Here is a 25,913-nt window from a genome sequence, read left to right as displayed (position 1 = left end):
AGGACTTAGGATTCTCTTCATTGCAAGAACCAGGCCTTGTTCTGGCCAGAATCACTGAGGGATGGATGGGAACAGGAGGATCTTTCTCCCTGGGCAGTGTCTGATAATTCACATGATCTAACAGGAGTCCTGGGGCCTTTCCTGTTGAATTTGAATTCAGGGAACACAGAGGTATGCAGTGGAAAAGGAAATTGGTCTGCACATGAAGTTAAGGATGGGACCCTTGCACGTTTCAGGGGTCTAGGAGTTTATCTCCCAAACTGAGCCCATCCATCTTTTACTGAACCCACCTTATTTTCCTCCTTTTCTGCTTCTCCTTCCTTGCATTTGTTTCTAGTTTTTATGTTGCCAGAACCTGTTCCCCTTCCCTTCCCTTTTCCAGCATCTCCAAATTAGTCCTTTTTATATTTACACTTCGAGATATAACTCATGCACCATGCAGTTCACCACTTAAAGTGTACAACTCAGTGGTTTTTAGTATATTCACAGAATTTCAAAACTATCACCACAGTCAATTTTAGAACATTATAATTACCTGAAAAAAAATCCATACCCATCAGTCACGGCCCCCTTTCTCCCATCTCTCCCCAGGCCCAACCATTTGGAAATCTCCTTTCCATCTCTATGGATTTGCCTGTTCTGGACGTTTCACATAAATGGAGTCATACAATACGTGGTCTTCTGTATCTAGCTTCTTTCACAGAGCATAAGGCTTTTTTAAGCCTTATCCATGCTGTAGTCTGTTTTAATGGCTAAATCATCTTTCACTGTATAGATAAACCGCCTATCTTTTTTCGTTTTCTTTTCTTTTAAGTTCTGAGATAAATTACCACATTTCTTTATCCTTTTTTAAGGGTTAAATTAGATTCCACTGTATGGATATACCATACTTTATTTATTTATCAGTATATAGACAGTTGGGTTGTTTTTACTTTTTGGCTATTATGAATAATGCTCCTGTGAATGCTCCTATATACATTTTTTTACGTTTCATTTCTCTTGGTTGTATACGTACGAATGGAATATGCAGAGTCCACTGGTAACTCTCTGTTTAACCTCCCAAAGAACTGCCAGATTGTTCGCCCCAGTGCTGTGCCATTTTACATTCCCACCAGCAGCGTGTAAGGTTGCCTTTCATTGTGTATCTTTCTTATAATAAGCATACTAGTAGGTGTGAACTAATATCTCATTGTGGTTTTGATTAGCATTTCACGAATGGCTAATGATGTTGAACATTTTTTCATGTACTTATTTGCCATTTATGTATTTTCTCTGGTGAAGTGACTATTCAGATTCATATTTTGACTGCATTGTCTTTTTTACTATTTAGTAGTGTTCGGATTAGTGAGCTTGGGCTGTCATAACAAAATACCATAGAGTGGGTCACTTAAACAGCAGAAATGTATTTCTCACAGTTCTGGATGCTGGGAATCCAAGATCAAGGTGCTGGCAGATTTGAGGGCTGCCTTCTTGCTGTGACCTCACATGGGGAAGGCGAGCAAGCTCTGGTTTCTCTTTCTCTTCCCTTTTTTTTTTGAGACAGTCTTCAGTCTGTTGCCTAGGTTGGAGTGCAGTGGTGTGTTCGTGGCTCACTGCATCCTTGAACTCCTAGGCTCAAGCAATTCTTCCACCTCAACCTCCTGAGTACCTGGGTGTACTGGCATGTGCCACCATGCCCAGCTAATTTTTACATTTTTCTTATATAGAGATGGGGGTCTGGTTATGTTGACAAGGCTGGTTCTGAAGTCCTGGCTTCAAGTGGTCTTCCCACCTTGGTCCCCCAAAATGCTAGGATTGCAGGCATGAGCCACCACTCCTGGCCCCTTCTTCTTCTCATAAGGGCACTAATCCCATCATGGGGGCCCCACCCTTGTGACCTCATCTAAAACCTACTGACTTCCACAAAACCTCATCTCCAAATGCCATCACATTGGGCATTAGGGATAAGAATTTTGGGGGTGGGGAGGGGAATACATTCAGTCCATCAAAGTGTTTTTTATATGATCTAGATACAAATCCCTTAACAAATACATAATTTGAAAGAATTTTCTCCCATTTCATGCATGTCTTTTTACCTTTCTTATGTTATATGTTGAGGCACAAAGGTTTTTAATATTGATGAAATCTAATTTATGTATTTTATTGTTGCTTTGTCTTTGGGTATTATTTCTTAGAAACCATTGTCTAACTCAGGTTATGAAAATGTACGCTGTATTCTTTTAACAGTTTTATAATTTTAACACTTAGATGGTCTGTGATCTATCTTGAGTTAATTTTTGTGTACTTAATGAGGAAGGGTTCCAACTTCATTCTTTTGTGTGCAGATGTTCATTTATTCCAGTACCAATTGTTGAAGAGATGATTCTTTCTCCTTTTGCATTATTTTGGCAACTTTGTCAAATATCAGCTGGCCAAAAATGTGAGTGAGGCTTTATCTCTGGACCTCTACTCCATTGATCTGTAGATCTGTATGTTAATTTTATGTTAGTACCACAGTATTTCAGTTACTGAGAAGTTCCAGTCGTCCAACTTAGTTTCTTTCATTTTTTTCCCAACATTGTTTTGGCTATTCTGGGTTTCTTACATTTCCATATGAATTAAAAGCAGCAGATCAATCTCTGCAAAACAAAATAAAACCTCAAAAAATAGGTGAGGATTTTTGTAGGAATTGTGTTGAATCTATAGAAAAATTTGAAGAGTACTGTTTCCATCTTTAACAGTATTAAGTATTCTGATCCATAAACATAGGATGTTTTTCCATTTATTCAGATCTTCAAAAAATTTCTTTCAACAATGTTTGTAGTTTTCAGAGTGTAACTCTTGTACTTTTCCGGGAGGATTCAATTTCTTCCTAAGTAATATATATATTTTTAATGCTATTGTAAATGGAGTTCTCTTGGGAAGGGGCCCCGGCCTGGAGCGGGGAGGCTGGCCGCAGCCGCAGCCAGGCGTCACTGGCACGGGTTCCTGGTGACCCCTCACTAGGCGGCCGCATTGCCCATGATGAAGCCCACGGCCGCCGCATTGCCCAGAACGAAGCCCATGGCCAGGGACACTGTCTTGCAGAAGGCGCCGCACAGCTGCTCCTCGTGCTGGTTCGGGGTCCGCAGCTGGTCGCACAGCGGGCCCAGGATGCTCCTGAGGCTGTGCAGGTGCCCCAGGGTCAGCAGCAGGGCGGCGTTCAGCGGCGGGGGTGCGCGGTCCTCGGCGTTTCCGGGAGCGCGGGACCTCTGAGGGGACCGGTTGAAGCGGGGCGTCCATGCGGGGTCAGCGTGGGGGCTGCGGGCGGCCGGCAGCGGGGAGGCGCCTGCTTGGTCGTGAGCCGGCTCAGGTGCGTTGGGGGCTGGACCGCGGCCTTAGGGCAGAGCTGAGAAACACTGCCCTGTTTGGTGTGTGATCTGTGCACGCCTGTGTGAATGTATGCCCGTGTGAATGTATGTGCGTTTGTGTGCCTGTGCATTCGTGTGTGTGCATGCAGGTGCCTGCATGTGTGCGTGTGCTCAGATGCATATGCCCATGTGTGTGCATGCGTGTGTGCTTGTGTGCCTGTGCCTTCTTATGGTACAGGTGAGCCTCCGGCAGTCACCACCCCTCCCCCAGTCTGGCCTTGGTGTGGGACACAGGAGCCCAGAGTGGAGGCTGTAGGATCTTGGGGGGCCTGCCCTTGGGCGCAGCCTGGTGAACCGTGGTCTTTGATCCCCAGGTGCCTCCGTGGAGCAGGCCATGGCCAGCCTTTGTTTCTTCTTCCCGTAGGAGGATTAGGACCGGATTTTGGGTGGGAAGCAGCCTTGGTTTTTATTTGCTGGGCTTGGCGGCCTAAATCCGGAGGACCTGTGGTCGTAGTTTCCACCCTCTCCCTCCCTTCTCCATGTTAACCCCTTTATTTTCTCCTGTTCATTTCAACAGGATTTATGCTTGATTAAGTTACTCTCTTTTATCATAATTAAAGAAAAATGTGGTGGGAGAGCACTAAAAACTCCTTCAATGAAAACCAGATTGTTGAACCTGCAGGGAAACAAGGGCGGCCCTGTGGCTCCAGGCCCCTCCCTGGGAGCTTTATCGCTGGGAGCCGCGGGGAGGGCCGTGGGAGGGGACTTAAGCTCCTCAGGGAGGAAGCTGCCTGCCCCTGCCTGCCGAGAAAACAGGGGCCTGCTGCCGGGCTTGCCACCCCCTCATCCAGGGTCCTGCCCAGCAGCCTGTGCGGAACATCTCCTGATGCACTCAGGCACTGCTCTGCACACAGGCCCTGGATTTAATAAAGGCCTTTTTTCTCATGGTGCCTGCAAGTCTCCTGCTGCAGAACATGACCTGCTGGAATGTTTTTAAAAAGTGTGTTTTTAGTTGACTCAGTTCCTCATGCTGGTCGCAGTTGCTCATAAAGGCAAGGCTGTGTAAAAATCCCACCGCAGCCCTGGCAGTCACAAAGCCCTTGCTTCACGCTGGGACCTGGAGTGGCAGGGCAACAAGGTCCCACCGCTTGCCCAGAGAGGTCAAGCCTGGCTGCGGATGGTTCCTGTGCAAAAGAAAAGGCTGCCTTAATGTTGCTTGGGAAATTGTTTCTGTAATGTGGGTGGGATTCTAAAAATGGTTAGACCTGCATAGTTGGATAGGAGGGGAGAAGGAAATGACTGCAAGAAGGAAGGTCTCCCCGATGGTCACCAGTGAAACGAGATGGCGGGTTCAGGACCCATGGGCTAGTCCCCTCTCTGCCACACTGCACATTGGTCTTGGATGAAGGGGTTGTTTCAGGGGATGGGAGTGAACATGGGTCCTGGAGCCTCAAGGGTAGGGTCCTGCCACTTACCAGTAGGGTGATCTCAAGTGAGTGCCTTAGTAGAGAATGGTGGAATTTGTTCCTCGTCCTCTGTGGTTGGTTAGAATAATACCCCCCGAATGGGACTATTGAGACTGTATGAGCCTGCACAGTGAAGCACCCAGCACAGGGCAGGTTGGGCATTGCCCTTTTTATGGGACATCTGTTTAGGAGGTAGAGCCTCGGACAAGGACATCCTATGAGTCAGCTCAGTCTGCCATAAGTAAGTACCCACCCCAGACTGGGCAGCTGAAACAGCATTCATTCTCTCACTGTCCTGGAGGCTGGAAGTGTGAGATCAGGGTGCCAGCAGCATTGGTTTCTCCTGAGGCCTCGATCCTTGGCTTGCAGTTGGCTGTCCTCTCCCTGGGTCCTCACGTGGTCGTCCCTCTGTGTGTGTCTGTGTCTTCATCTCTTCTCCTTATAGCACCAGTCAGGGTGGGGTAGGGCCCACCCATATGACCTTGTTTTACCTTAATCTCCTCATTCAAAGTCTATCTCCAAATGCATTCTGAGATACTAAGAGTTAGGGCTTCAACCTGTGAATTTTGGGGGAACACAATTTAGCTGAAACATGCAATTTAGCTTTCAAGATTTTAAGCGTATTAAGGTCTTGCTTTGTTGCCCAAGCTGGAGTGCAGTGGTGCAACCACAGCTCACTGCAGCCTCCACCTGCTGGGCTACGTGATCCTCCTGCCTTGGCCTCCCATGTAGCTGGGACTACAGGCACACACCACCATGCCTGGTTAATTTTATTTTGTTCGTAGATACCTGTCTTGCCATGTTGCCCAGACTGGTCTCAAACTCCTGGCCTCAAGCGATCTGCCCACCTCAGCCTCCTGAGTTGCTGGGATTACAGGCTTGAGACACTGCACCCAACTTATTTATGGTATACAAGGACAGTTTGTGTTCTTTAAAAAATTTTCTTTACTTTTTGTTGGGAAGGTCCTCTTCCTAGCATTCCAAGATTTTGTGGGTTACCTCTGGAACCTGTTTATTTCTGCCTCTCTGGCTCACTGGGGGCTCCTGGAACCCACAGCCCCAGGATCATTCTGGTGGCGTAGCCCCGGTGCCTCATCCGGCTGGCAAGCTTATCAGACTTGTTTGCAGCAATCTCTCTGGGGGGTGCTGGCCCCTCCTTTCTGAGGTAGCATCCCAGAGCTGTGTAGTTAAACCAGTCCTCTGCTTCCAGATGTTTCTCTCCCGCACCACCCCAACTCCCTTCATCCATGCTACCATGTCATGATGTCTGTAAACCAGTAGCCAGAGGAGGAAGCCTGTTAACACTGCTGCCCCTCTGGGGAGAAGTGTCCCTCCAACAAAGGCAGGCCAGTTGCCCCTGGGTGTCCCGTCCTTCTCTAAGATGCTTACCCTGCCACTGGGGCAGGAAACTGGTGGTGGAGGTCACTGCTCCCTGGAAAGGTGGCTGTGGGAGATGAACCTTCACCCCTCCCTTCTCAGCCTGGGATCAGGACTTTCAGCCTGCCTGACCTCCTGACTGTCCCTGGGGCCAGGCTGCTATGTGGGGAGGGCTATGCCGTGATTTCTCTGGGCTGAGCCCTGTTTCAGGAGCACTTCTCATGCACCCTAAGACACAACAGTGGCAGGAAAGTTGCAGGGCCTGGGCTTCTGGGCACGTGCCACTCTCTTGCAAGGAGTGAGGATGGGTGGACTCTAGGACCAACTGTTTGCAATCCAGCAGGAGCTTCCTTCGGCCTGCCAGCCTTGAGTCTAATGTGAATGTGGGTCCTGGGGATGAGGGGAGGCGCTTGTTGGGATGGGGCATGGGGTGATAATTTGATTTAAAGTTAAGATATTTTTAAGAGTAATTAAGTTAAATTTTATGTTCACAAGGCCTACGGGACAATTCCATTCTCCAGAAAACGTTGTTTGAAGCATTTTAATATCAGTTACAATATAACCTATTGATGTGTGTTTTCATTTACCTCTACTAAACTATTGGAGGCATATCATGCAGTTACAAATTATTCTAATTGATGGATTAAAGTAGTTTTTAAAATAAAAGCCTTTGCAAATTCCCTGCTGGCCCTTCCAAGCCAAATGGCTGATGGCAATGCTACTTAAACGGTACTCTACAATTCAAACCTTACCTCTAACGAGAGGCAAAGCAGCCAGGTCTTATTCTAAAAGGGCATGTGTAAGTGGTTTTGCTTGATCTAGCGTTTAGGTCTGAGACCTCCACCTTACCCACTGCCTTTCACTTTGCAACCTTCTCAGAGGCAGCGGGGCCCTGAGAGTCTGATCTTGCACTCCTGTCACATGACCTCAGCTCCTTAGAAGAGGGCACTTGCCCTTAATTTCTTCATCTACAAAACTGGGGCAGCAATAAATAGGAAGGCTCATCTCCTTCACTGAGGGATTCAGGGTAAAATAAAATACTGCATCATTACCTTGCAGTGAGAACTCTGCAAATGGAGTACTGTCTTTGGAACAGAAGGTCAGCAGCAGCAAAGTGTGTCTGTGACAAGAAAAGACTGTGCCAGTCAAGCCTTGGTCGTTATGTAGTGGAGAGTGTTGCCATTGGTCCCTACCCTACACCTCACTACCTCCTGCAGGCTGCTTACTCCAAGCCCTTGTGACCTGGTCCCAGGCCTTTTCTGGTCAGGCAGGGTACTTGGCCCTCAGGCAAGGTACATTGGGATGCTGGGAGCCAGTGCATCCCCTGCTCAGCAGTCATTGGATAGTGAATGCTATTGGTATGAAATGCCATTGGTAGTGAAATTAGCCATCATTGGGTAGTGAATGCTCCAGCTGCCTTGCCCATGGCGTGGGCAGCTCTGAGATGTAGGGCCTGTGTGGCCTCCCACAGGGACCCAGTGTCTTCCATGGTGTTGCCCACAGCAGGAACCTCCTCAAGCTCTCCCTCTGTGGGCCTCCTCCGCTTCTCCTCTCCTTCCTACTCCACTTCCAGGGCCTTCTGGCTTCGTCTCCCAAATGCACTCTGGATTGGCTTCTTGGGGAGCCCAATCAATGATGGATATATTGCAGATATTGGCCAAGGAACACTTTGTTCTTCAGTGTCTCACGCACTCCCACTCAGCTCACAGTTTGCTGCTTTCTCTTGTCTTCCGTGTTCTCTGCCATTTCCCACAGTTGGTGCTGTCCATAGCCTCATCAGGTCAAGTTGAATATTCATGCATGAAATTTGACCAGCTTGACTCTTCATGCATTACTGTCATGGCCGTCAGCCCGGGCGCTATAGATTGTCAGAGTGGGATGTTGAGTGGGACATGTTCTGTTGTCTTGAATTAGCAGCCAGTACCCAGAGCCGAGGACCAAGGGGGTGAGGTAGCCCTTGGTACTAAGGAGCGCTGCCTGTTGTGCGTTATGGGGTGGGTACCACTCCTCGCGGCTCCAGAGTGGGTCCTGCACTCACCTGAGTCTCCTGTGTTGATCAGGATGTGGTGGAGGGCCGGAAGCTGGAGAGTCCCTGTCCTCCCACCCTGACTTGTCACAGTACTGTGTCTGCAAAGGCCATCTGTGTCGAGCTTCACCTCCCAGAACCTTCTGCTTCACTCTGTCCCGGTGCCACCTCTTTGACCCTGGTCCTCTGGTACCACCTCCTCTTCTTCCACCTCACCTTACCTGTTCACAGCATGGTCACCTTTCCTGGTAACTGTGGCTGGGTCTTTAAATTCACCTGGGCTCTGGCCATTGAGTCCTGGTGCCCTCTGATCAGGCCCACCCTGGAGGAGCCCTGCTGCCTTGGTTGCTGGCCTCAGGCCTGGCTGTCCCATAAGCAAAGGCCCAACCCCAGGCATAGGCCAGACCCCTCACGCTCCAGCCCCCAGTCTCCCACAGCCTGGCCACCTCCCTGCCTTTCTCTGGGGCTGGTCCTCCCTGCCCCATGGTGGTTATTTTTACCCTCATTCCCCCTAGCCTTTCTGGAGTGTGCTCACGGAGCATGCGCTGAAGATGAAGCAAGAAAGGCAGTGAGCGCACGAGGGGCAGCCGTGTCCAGTGCTGCGCTGCATCCAGTGGCAGAGGCCTGTGCCAGTAGGAAGGTCAGAAATCTCCCTTTGTTGTCTTCAGAGGAGAAAGAAGTCTTCAGGAGGGAAATCTCCCAAGTTCTTGGTCCATTTTCCTATAGGCATCCTTGCCCTCTTCTTTCCTATTAGGATAGGAATGATTTCTTTAACTTTTTGAAGGACAGTTCCTTGGCCTATTTCATGGACCCTATTTCTTTTCTTTTTTTTTCTTTCATTTATTTGTAACTCTACCCTTTCAACTGAATCCAGATGGGTTCAAGTTTCCTGCATGTGAAGAACAGATAAAATGTTTGCCCCTGCACCACTTTCAGAAAGTCCTCCTGTACTGTATTTTGAATGCAGTTCCCTCTACCATCTGGGATGGAGTAATTGCTTTACAGCAGTTGTAGTCACTGGTAGTGAGAGATAAAGCTGGTCTCAAGGATACTAGGAGGTTGCAGAGCCACCTAAGAAATTCATGCAGAATTTCTCCAAGGGGGGAAGTTAAATGAAGCAAATGACAGGTATACATTTTGTAAAATGACAAAACTGCCAGTTGTGCTTGGTTCAATTGTCTCCTTTTAGAAAATGTAAGGGACTCAGCTGAAAACGTTAGCACCATTTCAGAGATGTAGTGGGTTGGCTGGAGGATTCAGGACCAACCTAGAAACATCAGTGGCATTTTTATATACCTGTAACCATAAAAACAAGTAATAGAAAAAAAATCCAGTAGCAGGAAAGCCAGTCCAGATACCCAGAAATAACCTTAGTGAGAAATGCGCAACACTCCTGAGACTAAGCTGAAAAATTTGAAAGAAGATTAGACTAACTAGAGAAGAAAACCCTTTTGTAAATGGGAAAGTAATACAACGATACCCGTTCTACCAAAATTAAAACACAAATTTAATGCAGTTCCAACTGGCACCCCGTTAAGTACGTTAAGTACGTTATTTTAAATAAATGTTATTTTACAGAATTTGGCTTGCTGTTTCTAAAGTTCATGTAGAACTGAAAATGAGCAAGAAGAACCAAAACAGGTTTGAAAAAGTGAAATTATCATGAGAACCTGCTTTAACCCAGTGTCAAAATGTGTTGTAATAATTAAATAGTCAAACAGATCAAAAGACTAGAATAGATAATCCACACGCAGACCTATGGAATATATGGAATTTATTAAGTGATAAATTCACTGACTTTTCCAATGAATAGGGAAATAATGAAGTTTTAAATACATGGTGTTAGAACAATTGAGTGTGCCTTTGGGAGAAGATCATACATAGTAGACATCTGTTTTATACCAGTCACCCCCAAAAAGGTAGATGAGAATTTGTTAATGACATTGAGATAGGAAAAGCATTCTTAGTAAGTCAACAAGAACTGTAATAGAAGCCCTATTGAAGGGGCAAAGGAAAATGTTTAAAGGGATTTTCAAAAAAGAATATACAAGTAGTAAAATTAGAGAAGAGACTCATCTTTGCCAGTTGTGTTAATTTCCTCTGGCTGCTGTAACAAATAGACGTTTAGTTGCTTAAAACAAGACAGATGTATGCCCTTACAATTCTGGGGGCCCGAAGTCTAGACTGGGTGGGTGTGGCCACATTCCGGTGAGGCTCTATCTGCACAGGCTCTTCAGCTTCCTGGCCTTCTTCTCTGGCTTCCTGCACTCCTCTGTGGGCTCTTCCAGAGGCACCTGCGTTCATGGCCCCTGGTCCATTTTCAGAGCCAGCAATGTGGCATCTTTCTGTCTCCCTCCCTTTGCTTCAGCATCACAGTCTTTTCTTGTGGTCCCGCATCCCTTTTATAAGGACCCTTGCTGGTACATCGGGTACCTGGTGGTCCAGGGTCACATCTTCATCTCGGGATTCTTAGTTTAATCACACCCACAGAATCCCCTTAGCCATGCGAGGCCACATAGTGACAGGTTCTGGGGATTAGGATGTTGCCCTCTTGGGTGGATCCTTATTCTGTCTCTTCCACTATCATATTAGCAGGATTTAAGGTGAGGGTATGGGGAAATGGCCATTTTGATAAACTGTGGAGTATAGATTACCACATCTGCTTAGGAGGACACATCAGCTCTCCTTAAAATCAGTGGTAGGTATACCTACGAATCTGGTAATTCTGTGTCTTGAGATTTGCCCACCAGAAAAACTGAGTGAGCTCATGGCACAGAGAAGTAGGTATGATGATATTCATGGCAATGCTGTTTGTGGGAGAAAAAGAAACATTATAACTAAGTGTCTATTGTTTTGGAAATGACCAGAAAACCAACCCATATATGTGGACTATTAGCTCTAGGGAATATTACACAGCAATGAAAAAAATGAGGAGGCTCAAAACCTCAAAGATCTCCAAATTACGGCTCATTGAAAAGAAGTCATTTGCAAAATAGCATGCAGATAGTGATGCTATTTCGGGCAAACAACATGTTCAAAACACCATATTCCCACAGGCAGAGGAAGATGTGAAAGCATAAATGACACAGTACTAACTGGTTATATCCAGGGAGGTTGAGGTAATGTCCAAGGGACTTCAGCTTTATTTACAAGTGTGACTCAGAGAGGAGTGTATTCACATATTACTTGCATAGTATAAAAGAAAGGTTGAAATGTTAAGGGTAACATATAATGAAACAAAAGGTCAGATATGCTGTAGTGATCTCCAGAAGTCCACATTCTTTAAGAAATCTAACTTGATTCTAGGGCTATGGATTACATATGAACACAGCCATGTGGGGCCCAGCGTTCTATTTTAGCTGGCTTCCTAGGAAGTATTAGCTTTAACAGGAAAGTTGAAGAGAAGAGGGGAGCTTGGAGGCACATCTTTGAAAATGAAGAGATTGCATTTTCGCCAGTCAAGATGTTTTCCATGTGGCACTTTATTTCTACCTCCGGGGCCCCTTTATTTGATCTCTTGTTCTCTTTCCTCACCTCTGGATTGATTTTCCATGTTGAAATCAAGAAAAGCCTGGGAATCTCATCTGACCACAGTTGGGATGTAAAGAGTTTGTGGGAACATTTCCTGTGATTCTTCTGAAATTACAAAACCACACAAGCAAGGATTTGACCCCATGGTAACATTGGTCAAGGTGATCTCAAGCAAGCAAGCCAGCCCTAGAGTCACTTCCAAAATGTGGGCTCCTACTAGACATGCCTGCGAGACATTTATTCGGATGGGCTGATGGAGGGAGGTCGCTGTGGAACTGCACTTAGGGCTGTGGAGTCACTGCAATCTCTTAAGAACCCTGATGTTCCTAGACAGTAATACTTTTTAAGAATTGTAATTGCTTTAAAAGTCTCCAAACACTAAAGTAGAGTGTGTATCATCCCGTCATATGCTATCTGGATAATAGTATAAAAATGTCCCCAACTCTCAGCCAGCTTGAGTCTATTACAAAATCTCAACTATAGCCTTATGTCCAACTGTTTTTTTTTTTCTTCTCTCTGAGACAGAGTCTCACTCTGTCACCCAGGCTGGAGTGCAATGGTGCAGTCTCAGCTCACTGCAACCTCTGCCTCCCATGTTCAAGCAATTCTCCTGCCTCTGCCTCCGAAGTAACTGGGATTACAGACGTGCACCACCACACCTGGCTAATTTTGCATTTTTAGTAGAGTTTTGCCATGTTGACCAGGCTGGTCTCAAACTTCTGACCTCACGTGATCCGTCTGACTTGGCCTCCCAAAGAGCTGGGATTACAGGCGTGAGCCACCTCACCTGGCCCCAAATGTTATTTTAAAAAAATTAAGTGTTAGCTAGATTGATTAAAATGCAGATGGCCTTGAGCAGAGACCCCCCCTATATCCACATCCATCATCTGATGCCCTGCCTTCAGATGGGTGGACAGACAGAGGTCCACTCCTTTTCTGAAAAACCATCAGAGTTTACATACAGCTCTGCTCCCCTGATTTAATTAATTTCTATGCTTCACTCTTAATCCTGACCTTTAGGGTAGGGGATTCGCAGGAAAGGAGTTCTTTGCCAGCTTATTATATGGCATTTTTCCTTGATTAGGACTGGCATGCATATGTTATCAGAAGTAGAAATCAAGAAACAGAATCAACCCAACACATTTCCTTGTCTTTATATTTTGGTGAAATCACATCCATCCCTCTGGTGAGAGAAGACTCGCCTTGATTTTGTGCCCCAGGTGATAAGGCTCTTCAAGTTTCTGCTTGCTCTGAAAGATTCCACAATATAAATAACTTTCTTTAAAAGCTCATCTGTTTTGCATTTTGAGACAGTTTTGACACTGCCAGGGAGAGCTGCTAGCCAGGAGTCCAGCTGAAGCTGGCTCCTGCATCCTTCCCATCCTGGAAAGTCAGTCTGCGTGGGTGTCTTCCTGCAAGATCAAAGCCTGACTAGAACTTGGCCAAGCGGAACTTGAGTTCTAAGGAGTGTGATTCTTGGTGGCAGGGAAGAGGTGAAGGATGTCTTCCTGTGACCAGCATCCCCTGGCTGGGAAGGGCAAGATCCACCATGTGCTGGGAGGTGGGCATTCTCAGGGTTGCTCTCCACCTCCAGCCCTGGCAGGCTGTGCACGGAAATGAGAAAAGCAGCTCTGGAGAGCTGGGGTACAGTTGGGTCCCGCCTGCCCAGGCTTACTTTGAAAGACTGGAACTGTTGCCATATGAGCTGGCCCCTCCAGTCTTGCCTCCTCTGGCGCCCTCAAGTCTCTCTATGTGGGAAGTGGAGGGACTGCATTATTGAGCCCTTTCTGGGGCTCCTTTCTGGGGCAGTATATGTGTGGTATGCAAATGTAGCCTGCCTCCCATGTTTTGCTGCATTGTATAAACAGGCAAGGGGGCGTGTAGGGACCTAGAAATAGATCTAGCATGCAAAGGACTATCTGGAGGCTGGGGAGATGGTGGTGAGGCCTAATCAGGGGTCCAGGAGGGAGGGAAAGTGGCCTGCCAGGGGGTCAGGCATTCTGTCCAGTGTGACAAGGCACTTCTACCATCTTCCTGGTTCCAAGCCTGTCTGTGCTGTCTGCAGACCTGCACATACTGATGCCTTGAAGCTCTCATTTCATTCTTCTGCTGAATCCTGCTTTTAAGTAGGATGGGTACACCCACCTGGAGCCCACACTCCCTTCCTGGACTCGCCTTCCACCTTTCCCATTTTTCCCCAACCCAATCCATACCACTTGTGTCTCTGAGCCTTTGCATGTGCTGTTCCCTCAGCCTGGGACGTCCGCCGCTCTGCTCTATGGTGTCTCCACTTGGTACCTTGTCATTTTCCAGGCACCAGAAGGGCACCTCTTCTTAAACATGTCTACAGCCGCTTTGACAGCTAATTTCTGGAGGCACAGTTCTGATACTGAAGTCATTGACATTTGAGCCCCATCTGCCTTGGAAGGCACCAGAGTGGTACCTGAAAAGACAGACTCCAGCCCAGTGTGTCTCCAAGGGTCTTCTCCGGAGCTCTGGAGTTCAAAGGAGGTTCAGGGACCACCACAGAGAGTGCTTATCTGGGGGCTGATGGGACAGGCAAGACTCAAAACTTGAAATCCAAAACCCCTGGCAGGCTTGAATAGAGCAGCTCCATTGCGTTGTGCTTACTGAGGTTTCTCCTCGATTTCCTTCAGAACCTTCAGTTCTCTGCAGAAAGTCTGTCTCAGTAGGCTCCAGCTCCCTGACAAAGCACCGAGACTGGGTGGTTTCAACAGCAGACATTGATTTCCCACAGTTTGGAGGCTGGAGATCCACAGCCAAGGCGTTAGCAGATTTGGTTGCTGGTGAGGTCTCTCTTCTTGGCTTGTAGATGGCCACCTTCTCACTGCATCCTCACTGGGTGGAAAGAGTGGGTGTCGGTGTCTCTTCCCCTTTTTGTAGGATGCCAGCCATATTGAATTGGAAGCACCTTTTGACCCTTTTAACCTTGACTGCCTCCCTACAGGCTCTGACTCCAAACACTGTCACACTGAGGTTCAGGCTTTGACATACTTTGTGGGAACACACTTCAATCCATGGCAAAGCCTGTAATCCGCTCTACAGTATTCCAAGCTTTAAGATGAAGAGACTGAGGCTTAACCTCTCCAGGTTGTCCAGATAGAGAACAGCAGGACTTGCCTGGGCCCCTTTGTTGTAGAAGCCCAGCTGGCAGGCATCCTGGGTATAGTCTTTCCCTGTGGCTCCCTATGGGGTGTTAAGTCACCTCCAGCTGCAACAGTCAGGGAATAGCTTCTTCTGCCAACTGCTTCTCAGTGGGAACTGTGGTGGTGGTTGCATTCGTGTAGACATTTGTCAAAGCTCTTAATAAGGTACACCCAAAATGGGGGTGCTTTCTTTTTTTGATGGAGTCTTACTCTGTCGCCAAGGCTGGAGTACAGTGGAGCGATCTTGGCTCATTGCAACCTCTGCCTCCTGGGTTCCATCAATTCTCCTGTCTCAGTCTCTGAAGTACTAGAATTACAGGCACCCGCCACCATGCCTGGCTAATTTTTGCATTTTTAGTAGAGATGTGGTTTCACCATGGTGGCTTGCTGGTCTCGAACTCCTGACCTCAGATAATGGGCCTGCCTTGGCCTTCCAAAGTGCTGGGATTACAGGCGTGAGCCACTGTGCCCAGACTGGGTGTGTGTTATTGTATGTATATTATACCACAGCAAAGCTGATTAAAACTGTGCTTTAGTGGGAGCATGCTTTGGGTGTGCGTGAGAGTGGAGTTGGCTTCTGAAAGGTGCTGACTGGGAGCTCCCCTAGCACATATGCTTGTCCTGGAATGAGTTTTGGGTAAGAATTAGATGGGATGGTGCGCTAGGATGGATGTCTCTATGAACGTCCTCTGGCCCTGGATCCACACAGTGAGATCACCTGGAAGTCCTGGATTTGGGGGCAGGCATGGCCTTGTGAGTCTGGCTAGTTGCAGCATCCCTGGAAGAGACTCATCATGTGGGCAGAGACTGTGTTCCCCAGGACGGGCTCTCACCCTGGGCAGCCCAGGCCAGACACTGGGGATGAGGGTGCTGGGTGGCAGGAAGCGGGGTGGGTTGTGCAGAGGCTCTCAGTGTGCTTGTGTTGCTGGACAGAGATCTTTTCTGAGAAAGTTTCTTCATTCCACCTTGGGCACCGTGGGGTGGGGAGGGCAGCTCCCTGATCTCAAGGGAGGGTAGAAAATATGAAACTGCCCCTCCCCCTGCAGGCCACTGTAACTTTCTCTGTGCTGGATTGAATTCATAATTTTGAACTGTGTCATGAATGCATTTTGCTTTGTCTGGCAATCTTTTGCAGACCATGAAATGGCTGCTTTAAATGAGGGTGCATGTGTAGAAAATGCAGGAATGACACCTCCCCTTCCTGCCGCCATCCCTGTCCCAACAGGAGCATGCAAGGACCTGGGGCAAGGCTTGCTATTCTGTATACGGGGGAAGTATAGAGAATTGTTACTAAACACAGCCTTTTTGCCCCGTGAACTCATTCAGCTTCTGGTTTTCTTTTCAGCCGTCCCAGCGGTGTAGGTTTTGGTAGCCATGAACCTATTACACCTCGCCAGTGTGGGGGCTAGACATGGGGCCCATTCGGGGCTGCAGTTCTCTAGGATGACTTCGAGCAAGTTCAGCTCCAGTCTCCTTGGAGATTCACTGTGGACTGAATTGTGCCCTTCCCAAAATTCATGTGTTCCCTTCAGACACGGAGAGAGCCTGCTACTTGGCAGATGGCAGGAAGATCTCCAGTAAAGCCACAGCCTGCATGACAGTGAGCGGCACGAAGGAGGCGGTGTCTTCGGGGCTGGCAGCTCCCCGGGCGAGGAACAAGCGCTAGTCTGTGGAAGGAGCAGGAGCACGGAGGCTGAGAGCCCACCTCGTGCGCTGGGCCAAAGGAGGCCCCCGGGAACCTGCCAACAGTGTTTCTTTGTGCTCTCGGCTCCCAGGACAGACAACCTGAAGCCGGTAGCTAGAAGTCTAGCCACCAGGCAGCAGTTTAAATCAAAATAATCACTTTAAGAAACGGTAGGGAACATTGCTGGAGAACCATTTCCTTCACCCTGAAATGGAAAAACACGTTCTGATTTATGCTGCTGGCTCGGGGCAGCTCGGTGAAACGTGTGCAGCTCCGCGTTTGATGGCCCCTCCCTTCATCCGCCCCGCTCCAGGGATGAAAAAGCATTTAGAAGGAGAGTGTGTGGACGGCCGTTAGTGCCAGAGTGGCTGTTGAAAGGCCCTGCTCTGCAGGAAAGTGGCCTTCAGAGGCCAGAGGTGCAGACAGCAGGGCTGGCAGCCCAGGGCTGGGAGCAGCTGGAACCAATGTGGGGGTTGGTTGTGTTTTGAATTGAGCTTTTTAGAAAAACTCTGCTGAGCCCTTCTAACTGAACGAGGTCACTTTTGAAGACCCCCATTCCTCAATGAGAAACAGACAAAGTCCACCCAGGAGGGGCATGTGCAGAGCCTGGGAACACGGGCTTTGCCGTCATCTGCCAGTGGTGGTGCCACGGGGCTCGTCTCTCTACTGGGGCTCCTCTTGCTGCCCCTGCATTTCCCTGTGATTTATCATCTGCAGACATCAACATGCATGTGGAAGAACTGTTGTATGGAGTCTCTGGTATACAGTAATTTCTAAGAGCGAGCAAGCTAGTGGGATTGGGGGTCACAGCCCTTTAGGAGAAAGTCCATTTTCTCCTAAGAAAGTAGAGAATTGGAGTCAACAGCCCCTACTCTCCACCCCTGCCCCTCATCTACACCGGCATTTCTTACAGGCACTGAGGGCTGTCAGGAAGGATGCATTATGTCGGGAATAAGAACACTTCTGGAAAGATAAGTCTGGGATACAGCAGGCTGTCGTGATGGGGCCATCTGAGGCTTTGACCTGGTGGTGGACCTGATCTGCCCTGGGGGAGCATGGAGGGCCCCTGGCTCAGACCCCACTGACTTTAGGGCTCCTGGACAGCACCTGCTTGTGTTCTGAGGCCCTCATTCCAGGAGCCACGAAAGGTTGAGGAAGTCCTCTGGTTCCTGTCTTCAGGGTCTTTGCAGTGGCTAGCCCAGCCCTTTGCAGGGCCGCCGGCCACCGTCTTTTTTTTCCTGTGTTCCCTGTATAAGTATGGCTGTTTCCTCTAGCTGCAACACTCTCTCTCCCTCCTGCACATGTAAACACACTCGGTGTGGGTTTTCATTTATCTCATTTTACTTTGAGTTTTTCTCTTTTAAATTCATGTCCTTTTAGCAAGTAGTTTGTAAGTGTAAAAAGGTAAAGAAACTTCAGAATGCCCCATCCGAGGGGCTCATACTCAAGGACATTTAGGCAGCTCTCGATTGGGAGCATCCCATGTTTTCACCTCTGGTCAAGAGAGGGGTAAGGCACCTCCTGAGGGGATGCCCCCCTCACGACTGCTGCCGGAGAGCAGAGCTGCAGAGAATTATGTGGTACCTGCGCGCCAGCCAGATGCAGAGCAGCGTTATCAGTGACACGTGGCTGGAGGAGGCCTCTGGACTCTTGGGGGAGAAGGAAGGGGTGGCGGGAGCACCTCCTGCCCACAGCCCTCTCTTGAGTCACTGGAGTTCTGTTTCCTAGACATGTTGGGCCACTGGGGGCATTGGCCCCCTCCCCGCCCAGCTCTTAATTCCAGAGGTAGAATTAAGATACTGGAATATCCAAAGTGCTTGTCTGAGTGGGAGAGAAACATTTTCTCCCCATTTCTCCTCATTGTCTCAGATGCAGTGAAGCTGTGGACATTTGGAAGTGGGCTGGCTGTGCTGTTCTTTTGGTGACAGTCAGTGGAGAGTGTCCATGTATGTGGCATCTGATTGGCCTCTGGCATGAGATGCTAATGCACAGAGTAAGGACTCGCCACCCAGGGGCCCGCATTTGGCTTCTGGTGCCTGTGATGTTGACTTGTGTTATTGGTGCCTCAGTTTCCTCAGCTGTTAATCTGGATAACGATGGCGTTATTGTGAAGATAAAAGGAGATAATACAGGCACTGCACCTGGCACACATGTGTTAGCTGTTCCTAATCTCGACAGCAGTAATAGTAATCAGGACAGTAGATATTCGCGACACTTGAGGATCAGGAGTATGCTTGAGTCACTAGGGCATGAGGAAAAGAAGAACTCCCGCCCTCACCTGCTGTTTCTGGAGAATACTCGCTTTTGATCATCTCTCCTCTCTAGCTTTTTCTGTCCTTTCTTTCCTTACTTCTCTTTCTCTTCTTTATTCAGCACCTGCACGGGGGCAATAGGATCCAAGTCCTGTTACTGGAAACCTGACTTGGTGCGGTAGGTGGGGCCGGCAGGGTGGCTTTATCCGAAGTCCACATCTTTCCCCACCCTGACTTCGTTGCTTGGCCTTGGGTAAGGCGTTCTGTCTTTTATTTGGAAAATGTAGACAGAGCTGCCTCTTATGATGGCTGCCAGGGTCATATACAGAATGTGGAGGAAATGCAAAGGAGGCTGGCAGTTGAGGTGCCATTAATATAAGAAACGGGGCCAGGTGCAGTGGCTCATGCCTGTAATCCCAGCACTTTGGGAGCCTGAGGTGGGCGGATCACTTGAGGTCAGGAGTTCGAGGCCAGCCTGGCCAACATGGTGAAACCCTGTCTCTACTAAAAATGCAAAAATTAGCCGGGCATGGTGATGCATGCCTGTAGTCCTAGCTACTTGGGAGGCTGAGGTATGAGAATCGCTTAAACCCAGGAGGCGGAGGTTGCAGTGAGCCAACATCGCAGCACTGCACTCCAGCAAGACCCTGACTCCAAAAAAAAAGTCTAAAAATAGGAAACCCAGTGGGGATGGTAGGGAGGGCTGGTGCAAATATCACTAGGCTGGCACCTGAGGACACTGAAGATTAAGAGAGTCACCTGCCAAAGCTTGCTCCTGGGAAAGCTCATGCAGACGTATGGAGGGCAGAGGGCTCAGGGAGGCTGCTCGGGGAGCCCACTGGGTGTGCTGTTGAGTACCTGCTTTTGCATGGAAATACACATTTACAGACTTACTCACAGACCACACCCATTTGCAAACCAACTGATGATTAGATTTACAATGTTATCACCTTAAGCCAATAAAAATAATCTTTTAAAATGAATATCTTGAAGATCTTCAGGCCTTTCCCTGTCTGTATTGGGGACTGCAGCTTTGCCTGTGACCTTAGGGGCAGTCACATGGGCATTCAGGCAGAAGCCACATTTCAAGACATAGAGCATTTATGAATTGGTAGAAGAGCATTTAAAGCGTTGGTGTGGCAGCTTAAAAGAGGGACTGCTGTGAGTTTTAAAAGCTTCTGGTCAAAATCTAGAAAATACTGGGTTTTCCATGGACTCAGGAGGGAGGGGAGGGTTCAAATGTATTAATTAATGTGTTAATCACTCCCGCCACCCTGGGATTGAACACCCACAGGGTTCCAGGTCATCTGTGCAGATCCCACTATATTCTGTGCATTGTTTTACTTTGTAAAATGAGGATAAAAGAAGCAACTGTGAGCTCAAGGACTGTCAATTGATGGGCCAGTCGGCAGGGAATGGGTGAGACGGGACCCACATGACGTTGGCTTCAGTCTGTGATTTGGCTGTAGGTGCACAAGCTCTGCTGTATTACATGTAAGGAGCTGTTTCAGCTTGTCTTTGGTAGTGGGACACAGTCTTGCAAATCATACCATTAATCCATACAGCCCACGGCCACACATCTATAGTGATCTCACATGTATATCATACAACAAAGGCATGTAAGGAAATGGCTAGAGAATGAAGCAGAGCTGGGGCATGGGCTGTGGATCTCAGGTCCTTGCACAGGAACCCGGGGCTCCCAGTATTTCATCTGGACAGGCCCAGGAGCTTTGGGTGCTCCAGGCCTGCCTCTGAGGCAGTTCAGAGAGAGTCGCTCATGCTGGCATTTGGTTCTGGCCATCATTGCCTCACCAGTCTTGGTTATTGGTGTGTTTGTCTGTCTCTCCTCATTCCCTGTGCTCTGGGCAGATACTGACTGGGAGAGTGTGTGTGGGTGGTGCTGTTCTAGGTCCAGGGGCCACGGCCAGCCCAGGAGGAAGGCTCCTAGCCAGGGATCCAGCCTCACTGCATGCAGCCTTAGGCTTGAGGGAGAGGAGCTGGCATCAAAACTAGAAAGAAAACATCAGCCATCTCTCCTGTCTTAGAGATAAGGGTTTATTTTAATGAACAGAGGCCTCCTTGAAGCAGTTGGGTATGGTGGGCCCATCTGGGTGTGGAGTGTGTGTGGGAAGGTTTGTTCTTGTCTGAGTGTGTCACTGGAAGGCCCTGGGTTTTCAGTGGGCTGCAGAACTCCAGGTTTCCTCATTCATTAGAAGAGAAGGTTAGAAAGAGGAAGAGGAATGAGTTATGTTGCCCCGGGTCATCGGGCGTTTTAATGAGGTCACACGTGTTCCTGAGCAGCTGCTGGCCTTTGCTGTCCCTTCCCCTCTGATTTCTCTGCTACCCATTCCCTACATGCCTCCTAGGACAGCAGGACCTCGAGAGTGCCCCTTAAGCAGCCAGGCACTCTCTGCTCTGCCTGATGAAGTGGGCATTTCCTGGGCAGGGTGGGGCTCTCCCTAAGAAATGCTGGCCAGCTCAGGGAATGGGGGCTGGGACAGAGTTGGGGGGATGTGGTGCTGTGGGCAATACAGGTGGGGACGTTTAATCAGCAGAGCCTTTCTGTGAGCGATGAAAAGAAATGCATTTATGAAAAGAAAGTGGGTGGTGCACTTTCAGTGGGGTGCCCCAAAATTAAAGGTGGTTGAGAAGGGGAATTGTATTAAACACATCTGCATCTTCAGGAGCATCAGCTGAGGAAACCAACTTCTGGCTCCCGAGGCTCCCCGGGACACATCCCCCAGTAGAGAGGTAGACACACACGCGTGCACACCACACATACCCACACCATTTGCACAAACACATATCCTCACGCATATATCCCTACACCACACACACCACAGACCCACACTCACAACATACCACATACATACACAGACACACATTTACCACATATACACAGATAAACGCCTCCCATGTTCATACAGCACACACACACCACACCTGTACACACAGGCACACATGCCTATACTTACACACACACACACACACACACACACACACACACACACACACACACAGCCCTGAACTGGCAGCACCAGGAATTAGGCCAGGATACCTAGCCCCCTGACATCCCCTCTCCCAAACCCCTTCATCTTGGTAATTGGTGAATTCACTGCTGAGCTGCTGTCATCCCACGCTTGTGTTGCTACGTGTCTGTGCATTGTGTAATGTGTGCTTTTTGTGCTTTATTTTAATGTCATTTTTGACTCGTTGCCCAGGATTCCGTTGTTAGATTCCCTCTCGCCCAAACTGAAGTTTATCTAATTTTCCCTTAGAGTCCACAGGGAGCTTCTCTCTAGTTTCTGCTGAAGTAGACTTCTACTGTGTGCTGAAAAACGATGTTCTTGTTCTTTGTGCCCTTTTATTTAAAACTCCAGAATGGAGCACTGCTTTTATGAATGCCGGGTTTCACGAAAACTCATAACATCTGCCATGGTTAATGTTAGACACACAATGCCTTTACTCTTTCAAAAAGGGTCTAACAGGAGAGATCGCATTTTCCGCCTGCAGCGGGGTCTCCTGTGCCAGCCATGATGCTCGGGGTCTCTGTTCCCAAGGGGCAGAGAGAGCCACGCTGGGGTGGCCACCTGCAAGCCTGGTGAGGGACCCATTCCTGAGTGGTAACGTGAGAAGCGGAGGGTTTTGAAGATGAGATCTTCTCGGAACAAAACCCTGGGGTCTGCTCTCATGGTGCTTTCATGTCTTGTCTTTACAAAAGGTAGCTTATGCCAAGGAGAGAAAAGACAGAGGCTGCAACCAGGCATGGCATGACTGGTGTCCGGGAATGTTCCAGGTGCGAGGAGGGGAGGGGCTGTAGGAGATGCAGAAGGGTGTCCCAGCACCTCACCCAATGCTGTAGGTGCGCTTGGCCCTGGTTTTGGCTCTCAGACCTTCAGGTTAATCCATGGTCTGAGTGGCTTACTTGATTACAAAATGGCCTGGTGGTGCCTGGTTTAATTTGCCGTTATAAGCTAATAGGCTAAGTTGAGTATTTCAAACGGGCAATTTTTCCCTCTTAAAGTTGCAGTGAACACATCTTTCAGGATCCAGAGGGAGAATTATACACATAAGGTATGCCCAGGTTAAGGAACACGGTAAAGATTTTAACTGCCTAGTAAACTATAAATCCCTAAATAAACTCCTGGACGAGGCAGTAAAAAGCTAGACGTCAACATGCAAAAATGAAACCAGTTTTGTGAGAGTAGAGGGAGTATAGGTAATTTCTGTTTTTCCTAAAATACATATTTAAAGTGGCAGTTTGACAATGAAAAGTATGGTCTAATTTTTTTCTTTTATGTGTTCCACTTAGAATGTGTGAACCTGTGGCACCATAGCCTACGTTCTTTATTCTTTCAATTCTTTACCTTGTAGTTTAAAAGAAACCTACAACAGTGATTAAAACTATATATATTTTTTCTGCCTGCCAAATGTGTGTAGATGAATCTAAGAAAACTGGACCTTAAGAAATTTTCTTATGCGCAAGTGGAATTTGTCTTCTCCTTTTAAAACACGTCAAACATCTTGAAAATGAGACAACTGGGACATGAAAAATTTATGAGATGGATTTGAGAATAACTGCTGATCCTTTAATTGATTGGCCTCCTTCCCCAAGCCCCTTAAGATCACTACCTTTGGGTAGTGTTCATAAAGTGCAGAGATCGGGGGATTGTTTTGATATGGCGAGGCCTCTCGCCGCTTCCCCTCTTAAACAGCTAAGTTTCAGGCTGTTGTATTTGGTGATTTTTAAAAAATTGTTACATTTGGTGATTTTTAAAAATTGTTACAAATTTTTTTTTTTTTTTTTTGTAGTGGATGTGATGTGATCTTATGACATGGCTGTTTTTTCTTGTTCGTTTGTTTTTGAGACGGAGTCTCGCTCTGTTGGCAGGCTAGAGTGCAGTGGGGCGATCCCGGCTCACTGCAACTTCCGTTTTCTTTTTTCAAGCAATTCTCCTGCATTAGCCTCCCGAGTAGCTGGGACTACAGGCATGCACCACCACGCCCGGCTAATTTTTTGTATTTTTAGTAGAGACAGGGTTTTACCATGTTGACCAGGACGGTCTCCATCTCCTGACCTCATGATCCTCGCACCTTGGCCTCCCGAAGTGCTGGGATTACAGGCGTGAGCCACTGTGCACTGCCCAGACTGGTTTAATAATTGTCACCTCTTCATAGGACAAAGTGCCATACAATAAAAACAAATGAACATCACCCACAAGGTACATTGTGGGTGAATCCCACCACCAGATGACAAAGGAAAGAAGGAGGCCATAGACAAGCATGGTGGGATTCCAAGTGCAAAGTTGTGGGTGTTTTTAAAATAGGCGAAACTCTGTTGTTTAGCGGGGGAATACAGGAAGTGGAATCTCATTGCTCACATATGCCTTGGATTTTACCAGACACTGGGCTGGGAAAAGCTGTTTACAAGTGATATAGAAAAGTAGGGAAGTGACTATCACAAAAGCATTGTCTTAGCACCCAGAAATTAACCAGTTACTATAGAAGTGGAAGGCAGACCTGTGGAGGAGACATCTCATGAGAGTGTTTTTGTGGTTTCTTCTTGAGAAAGATTTCATGGGAGACCTTCCCAGGCTGGTAGGTGGCTTGGCCTCCACCCATCAGCCCCTGAGCTCCACAGGTGCGCCTTTCCACCTTCTGCAGCTGCAGGTAGATAGCAGCTGCAGCTTTTCCCTCCTGCCTCTTCTGACCTTTCTGGAGAGATTTAGTGTATTTATTTTTTTTACTGATCTTATGGAAAGACGCTCACTGCTGTTGCTGCAGGCTTCTGAGTCCACTGTGATGAGTCAGGAGCCTTACTGGGAGCATTTACCTTCATAGGGGATGGGGATCAAGCATGGGGCAGCAGGGCCGTGGAGAGACCCTTTCCAATGTACATTGAACTCTGAGCATGTCAGGGCAGTCCCCAGTGGCTTTGATGGGCTGTTTTTGCTACTTCTGCTTTTCCAGTATGTGGAATGAGAGCTGGGGGCAGTGGGTGTGCAGAGAAGAGAGCAATGGAGCCTGTAAATCACTGCAACTGTCACAGTGAAATTGTACATGTCTCCTTAAAGAAACCACGGAAATTGGAGTGCTTTAAGACAGAGGACCTGAGGCTATTTTGGGGTGGCCTAGCACATTTGGTTCATGAGGCTCATCTTTGCTTCCATTAGCAAACGGCACTGCTGTGAACTGGCTGGGTTGGTGCAGGACCCTTAGGAGTGAGGAGGGGGCAGCTGGTTGTGGAGACAGGCTTCCAACAAAGGGCAGCACATGAAGACTGGATGGTCTGTGTCTGCAGGGGTCTCTTGGGACATCTTCAGCTCCATCACCGTGGGTTGTAAGACCTGCCCTGGCCTCAGGCTCCTCTTCACTGGCCCACCCACTCGCAGTGATGTTTATGCCCAGAGACATAAGGCAGGGCTGGACTGGAAAAGCAATCATTTCCTAGCAGAGAGCTTGGTCAAGTTATAAAGTGGTCTCACTTGAACAGAGCCCATGCTATAGAGTTTTATTGGAGCCGTGTTTATCTTGAGCTCTGCAGGAGTCAAACGCTTACTGGAACTTTCAGGTAAAACCTGAGTGTGCGCAGATGGGCCACACTTTCCTTGGTTTCAGGACAGCAGTTTTGCTTGGCTTTAAAATTACAGGAGCTCTCATTTGGGATCCATACCTTTGGAGAAGGTCTTAACAGTTTGACTACACTTAGGTTTTCCATGTTGGAATCTGAAGTGTTTTGATAGCTGGGTCCCTTTCTCAGTGCTGGGTGTCTGCATGAATCTGCTGACCTTTGCTTCTCATGGCTGTCACAGAGCAGCCCTGCCACTGACGGGACCGGTGGGGTATTTTGTTCCTGGTATTCCATGCATGAGATGTACAGAGTATGTCTTCTGCCTCGGCTAGAGTTAAAGGAAAATTCAAGCCGGGCTAAGTTCAGGATTGATGTTTGCTCTGTGCCTGCATTAGAAAATAAACCACAAACATAGTTGCCCTTTCAGCAGGGCTGGGGTTGAGTTAGCAGCTGTCAAATGACTTGTGGGTGGTGGGTTTGCATGTGAGGACGTGGTCCTGGGTATCTGCG

General features: G+C 48.1%; 1 protein-coding gene across 7 annotated transcripts in view; it reads left to right on the top strand.

The window, feature by feature from the left end:
- The window catches only part of ROR2 (receptor tyrosine kinase like orphan receptor 2), a 221,327-nt gene that overhangs the window by 88,642 nt on the left and 106,772 nt on the right, over positions 1-25,913 (top strand). Inside the window, exon 1 of one of the 7 annotated variants that reach the window (XM_078367153.1) lies at positions 2,992-25,913. This exon is cut by the window's right edge and continues 15,508 nt beyond it. The exons of the other annotated variants lie outside the window; for them this stretch is intronic. The gene's annotated coding sequence lies outside the window, so the exon portion shown is untranslated. Of the gene's footprint in view, positions 1-2,991 lie in introns of those variants that run through there. 7 annotated transcript variants of the gene reach the window in all.

Source organism: Callithrix jacchus, chromosome 1, assembly GCF_049354715.1.
Source record: "Callithrix jacchus isolate 240 chromosome 1, calJac240_pri, whole genome shotgun sequence".
Lineage (NCBI taxonomy): Eukaryota > Metazoa > Chordata > Mammalia > Primates > Cebidae > Callithrix > Callithrix jacchus.
This window is presented reverse-complemented; position numbering and strand designations above follow the sequence as displayed.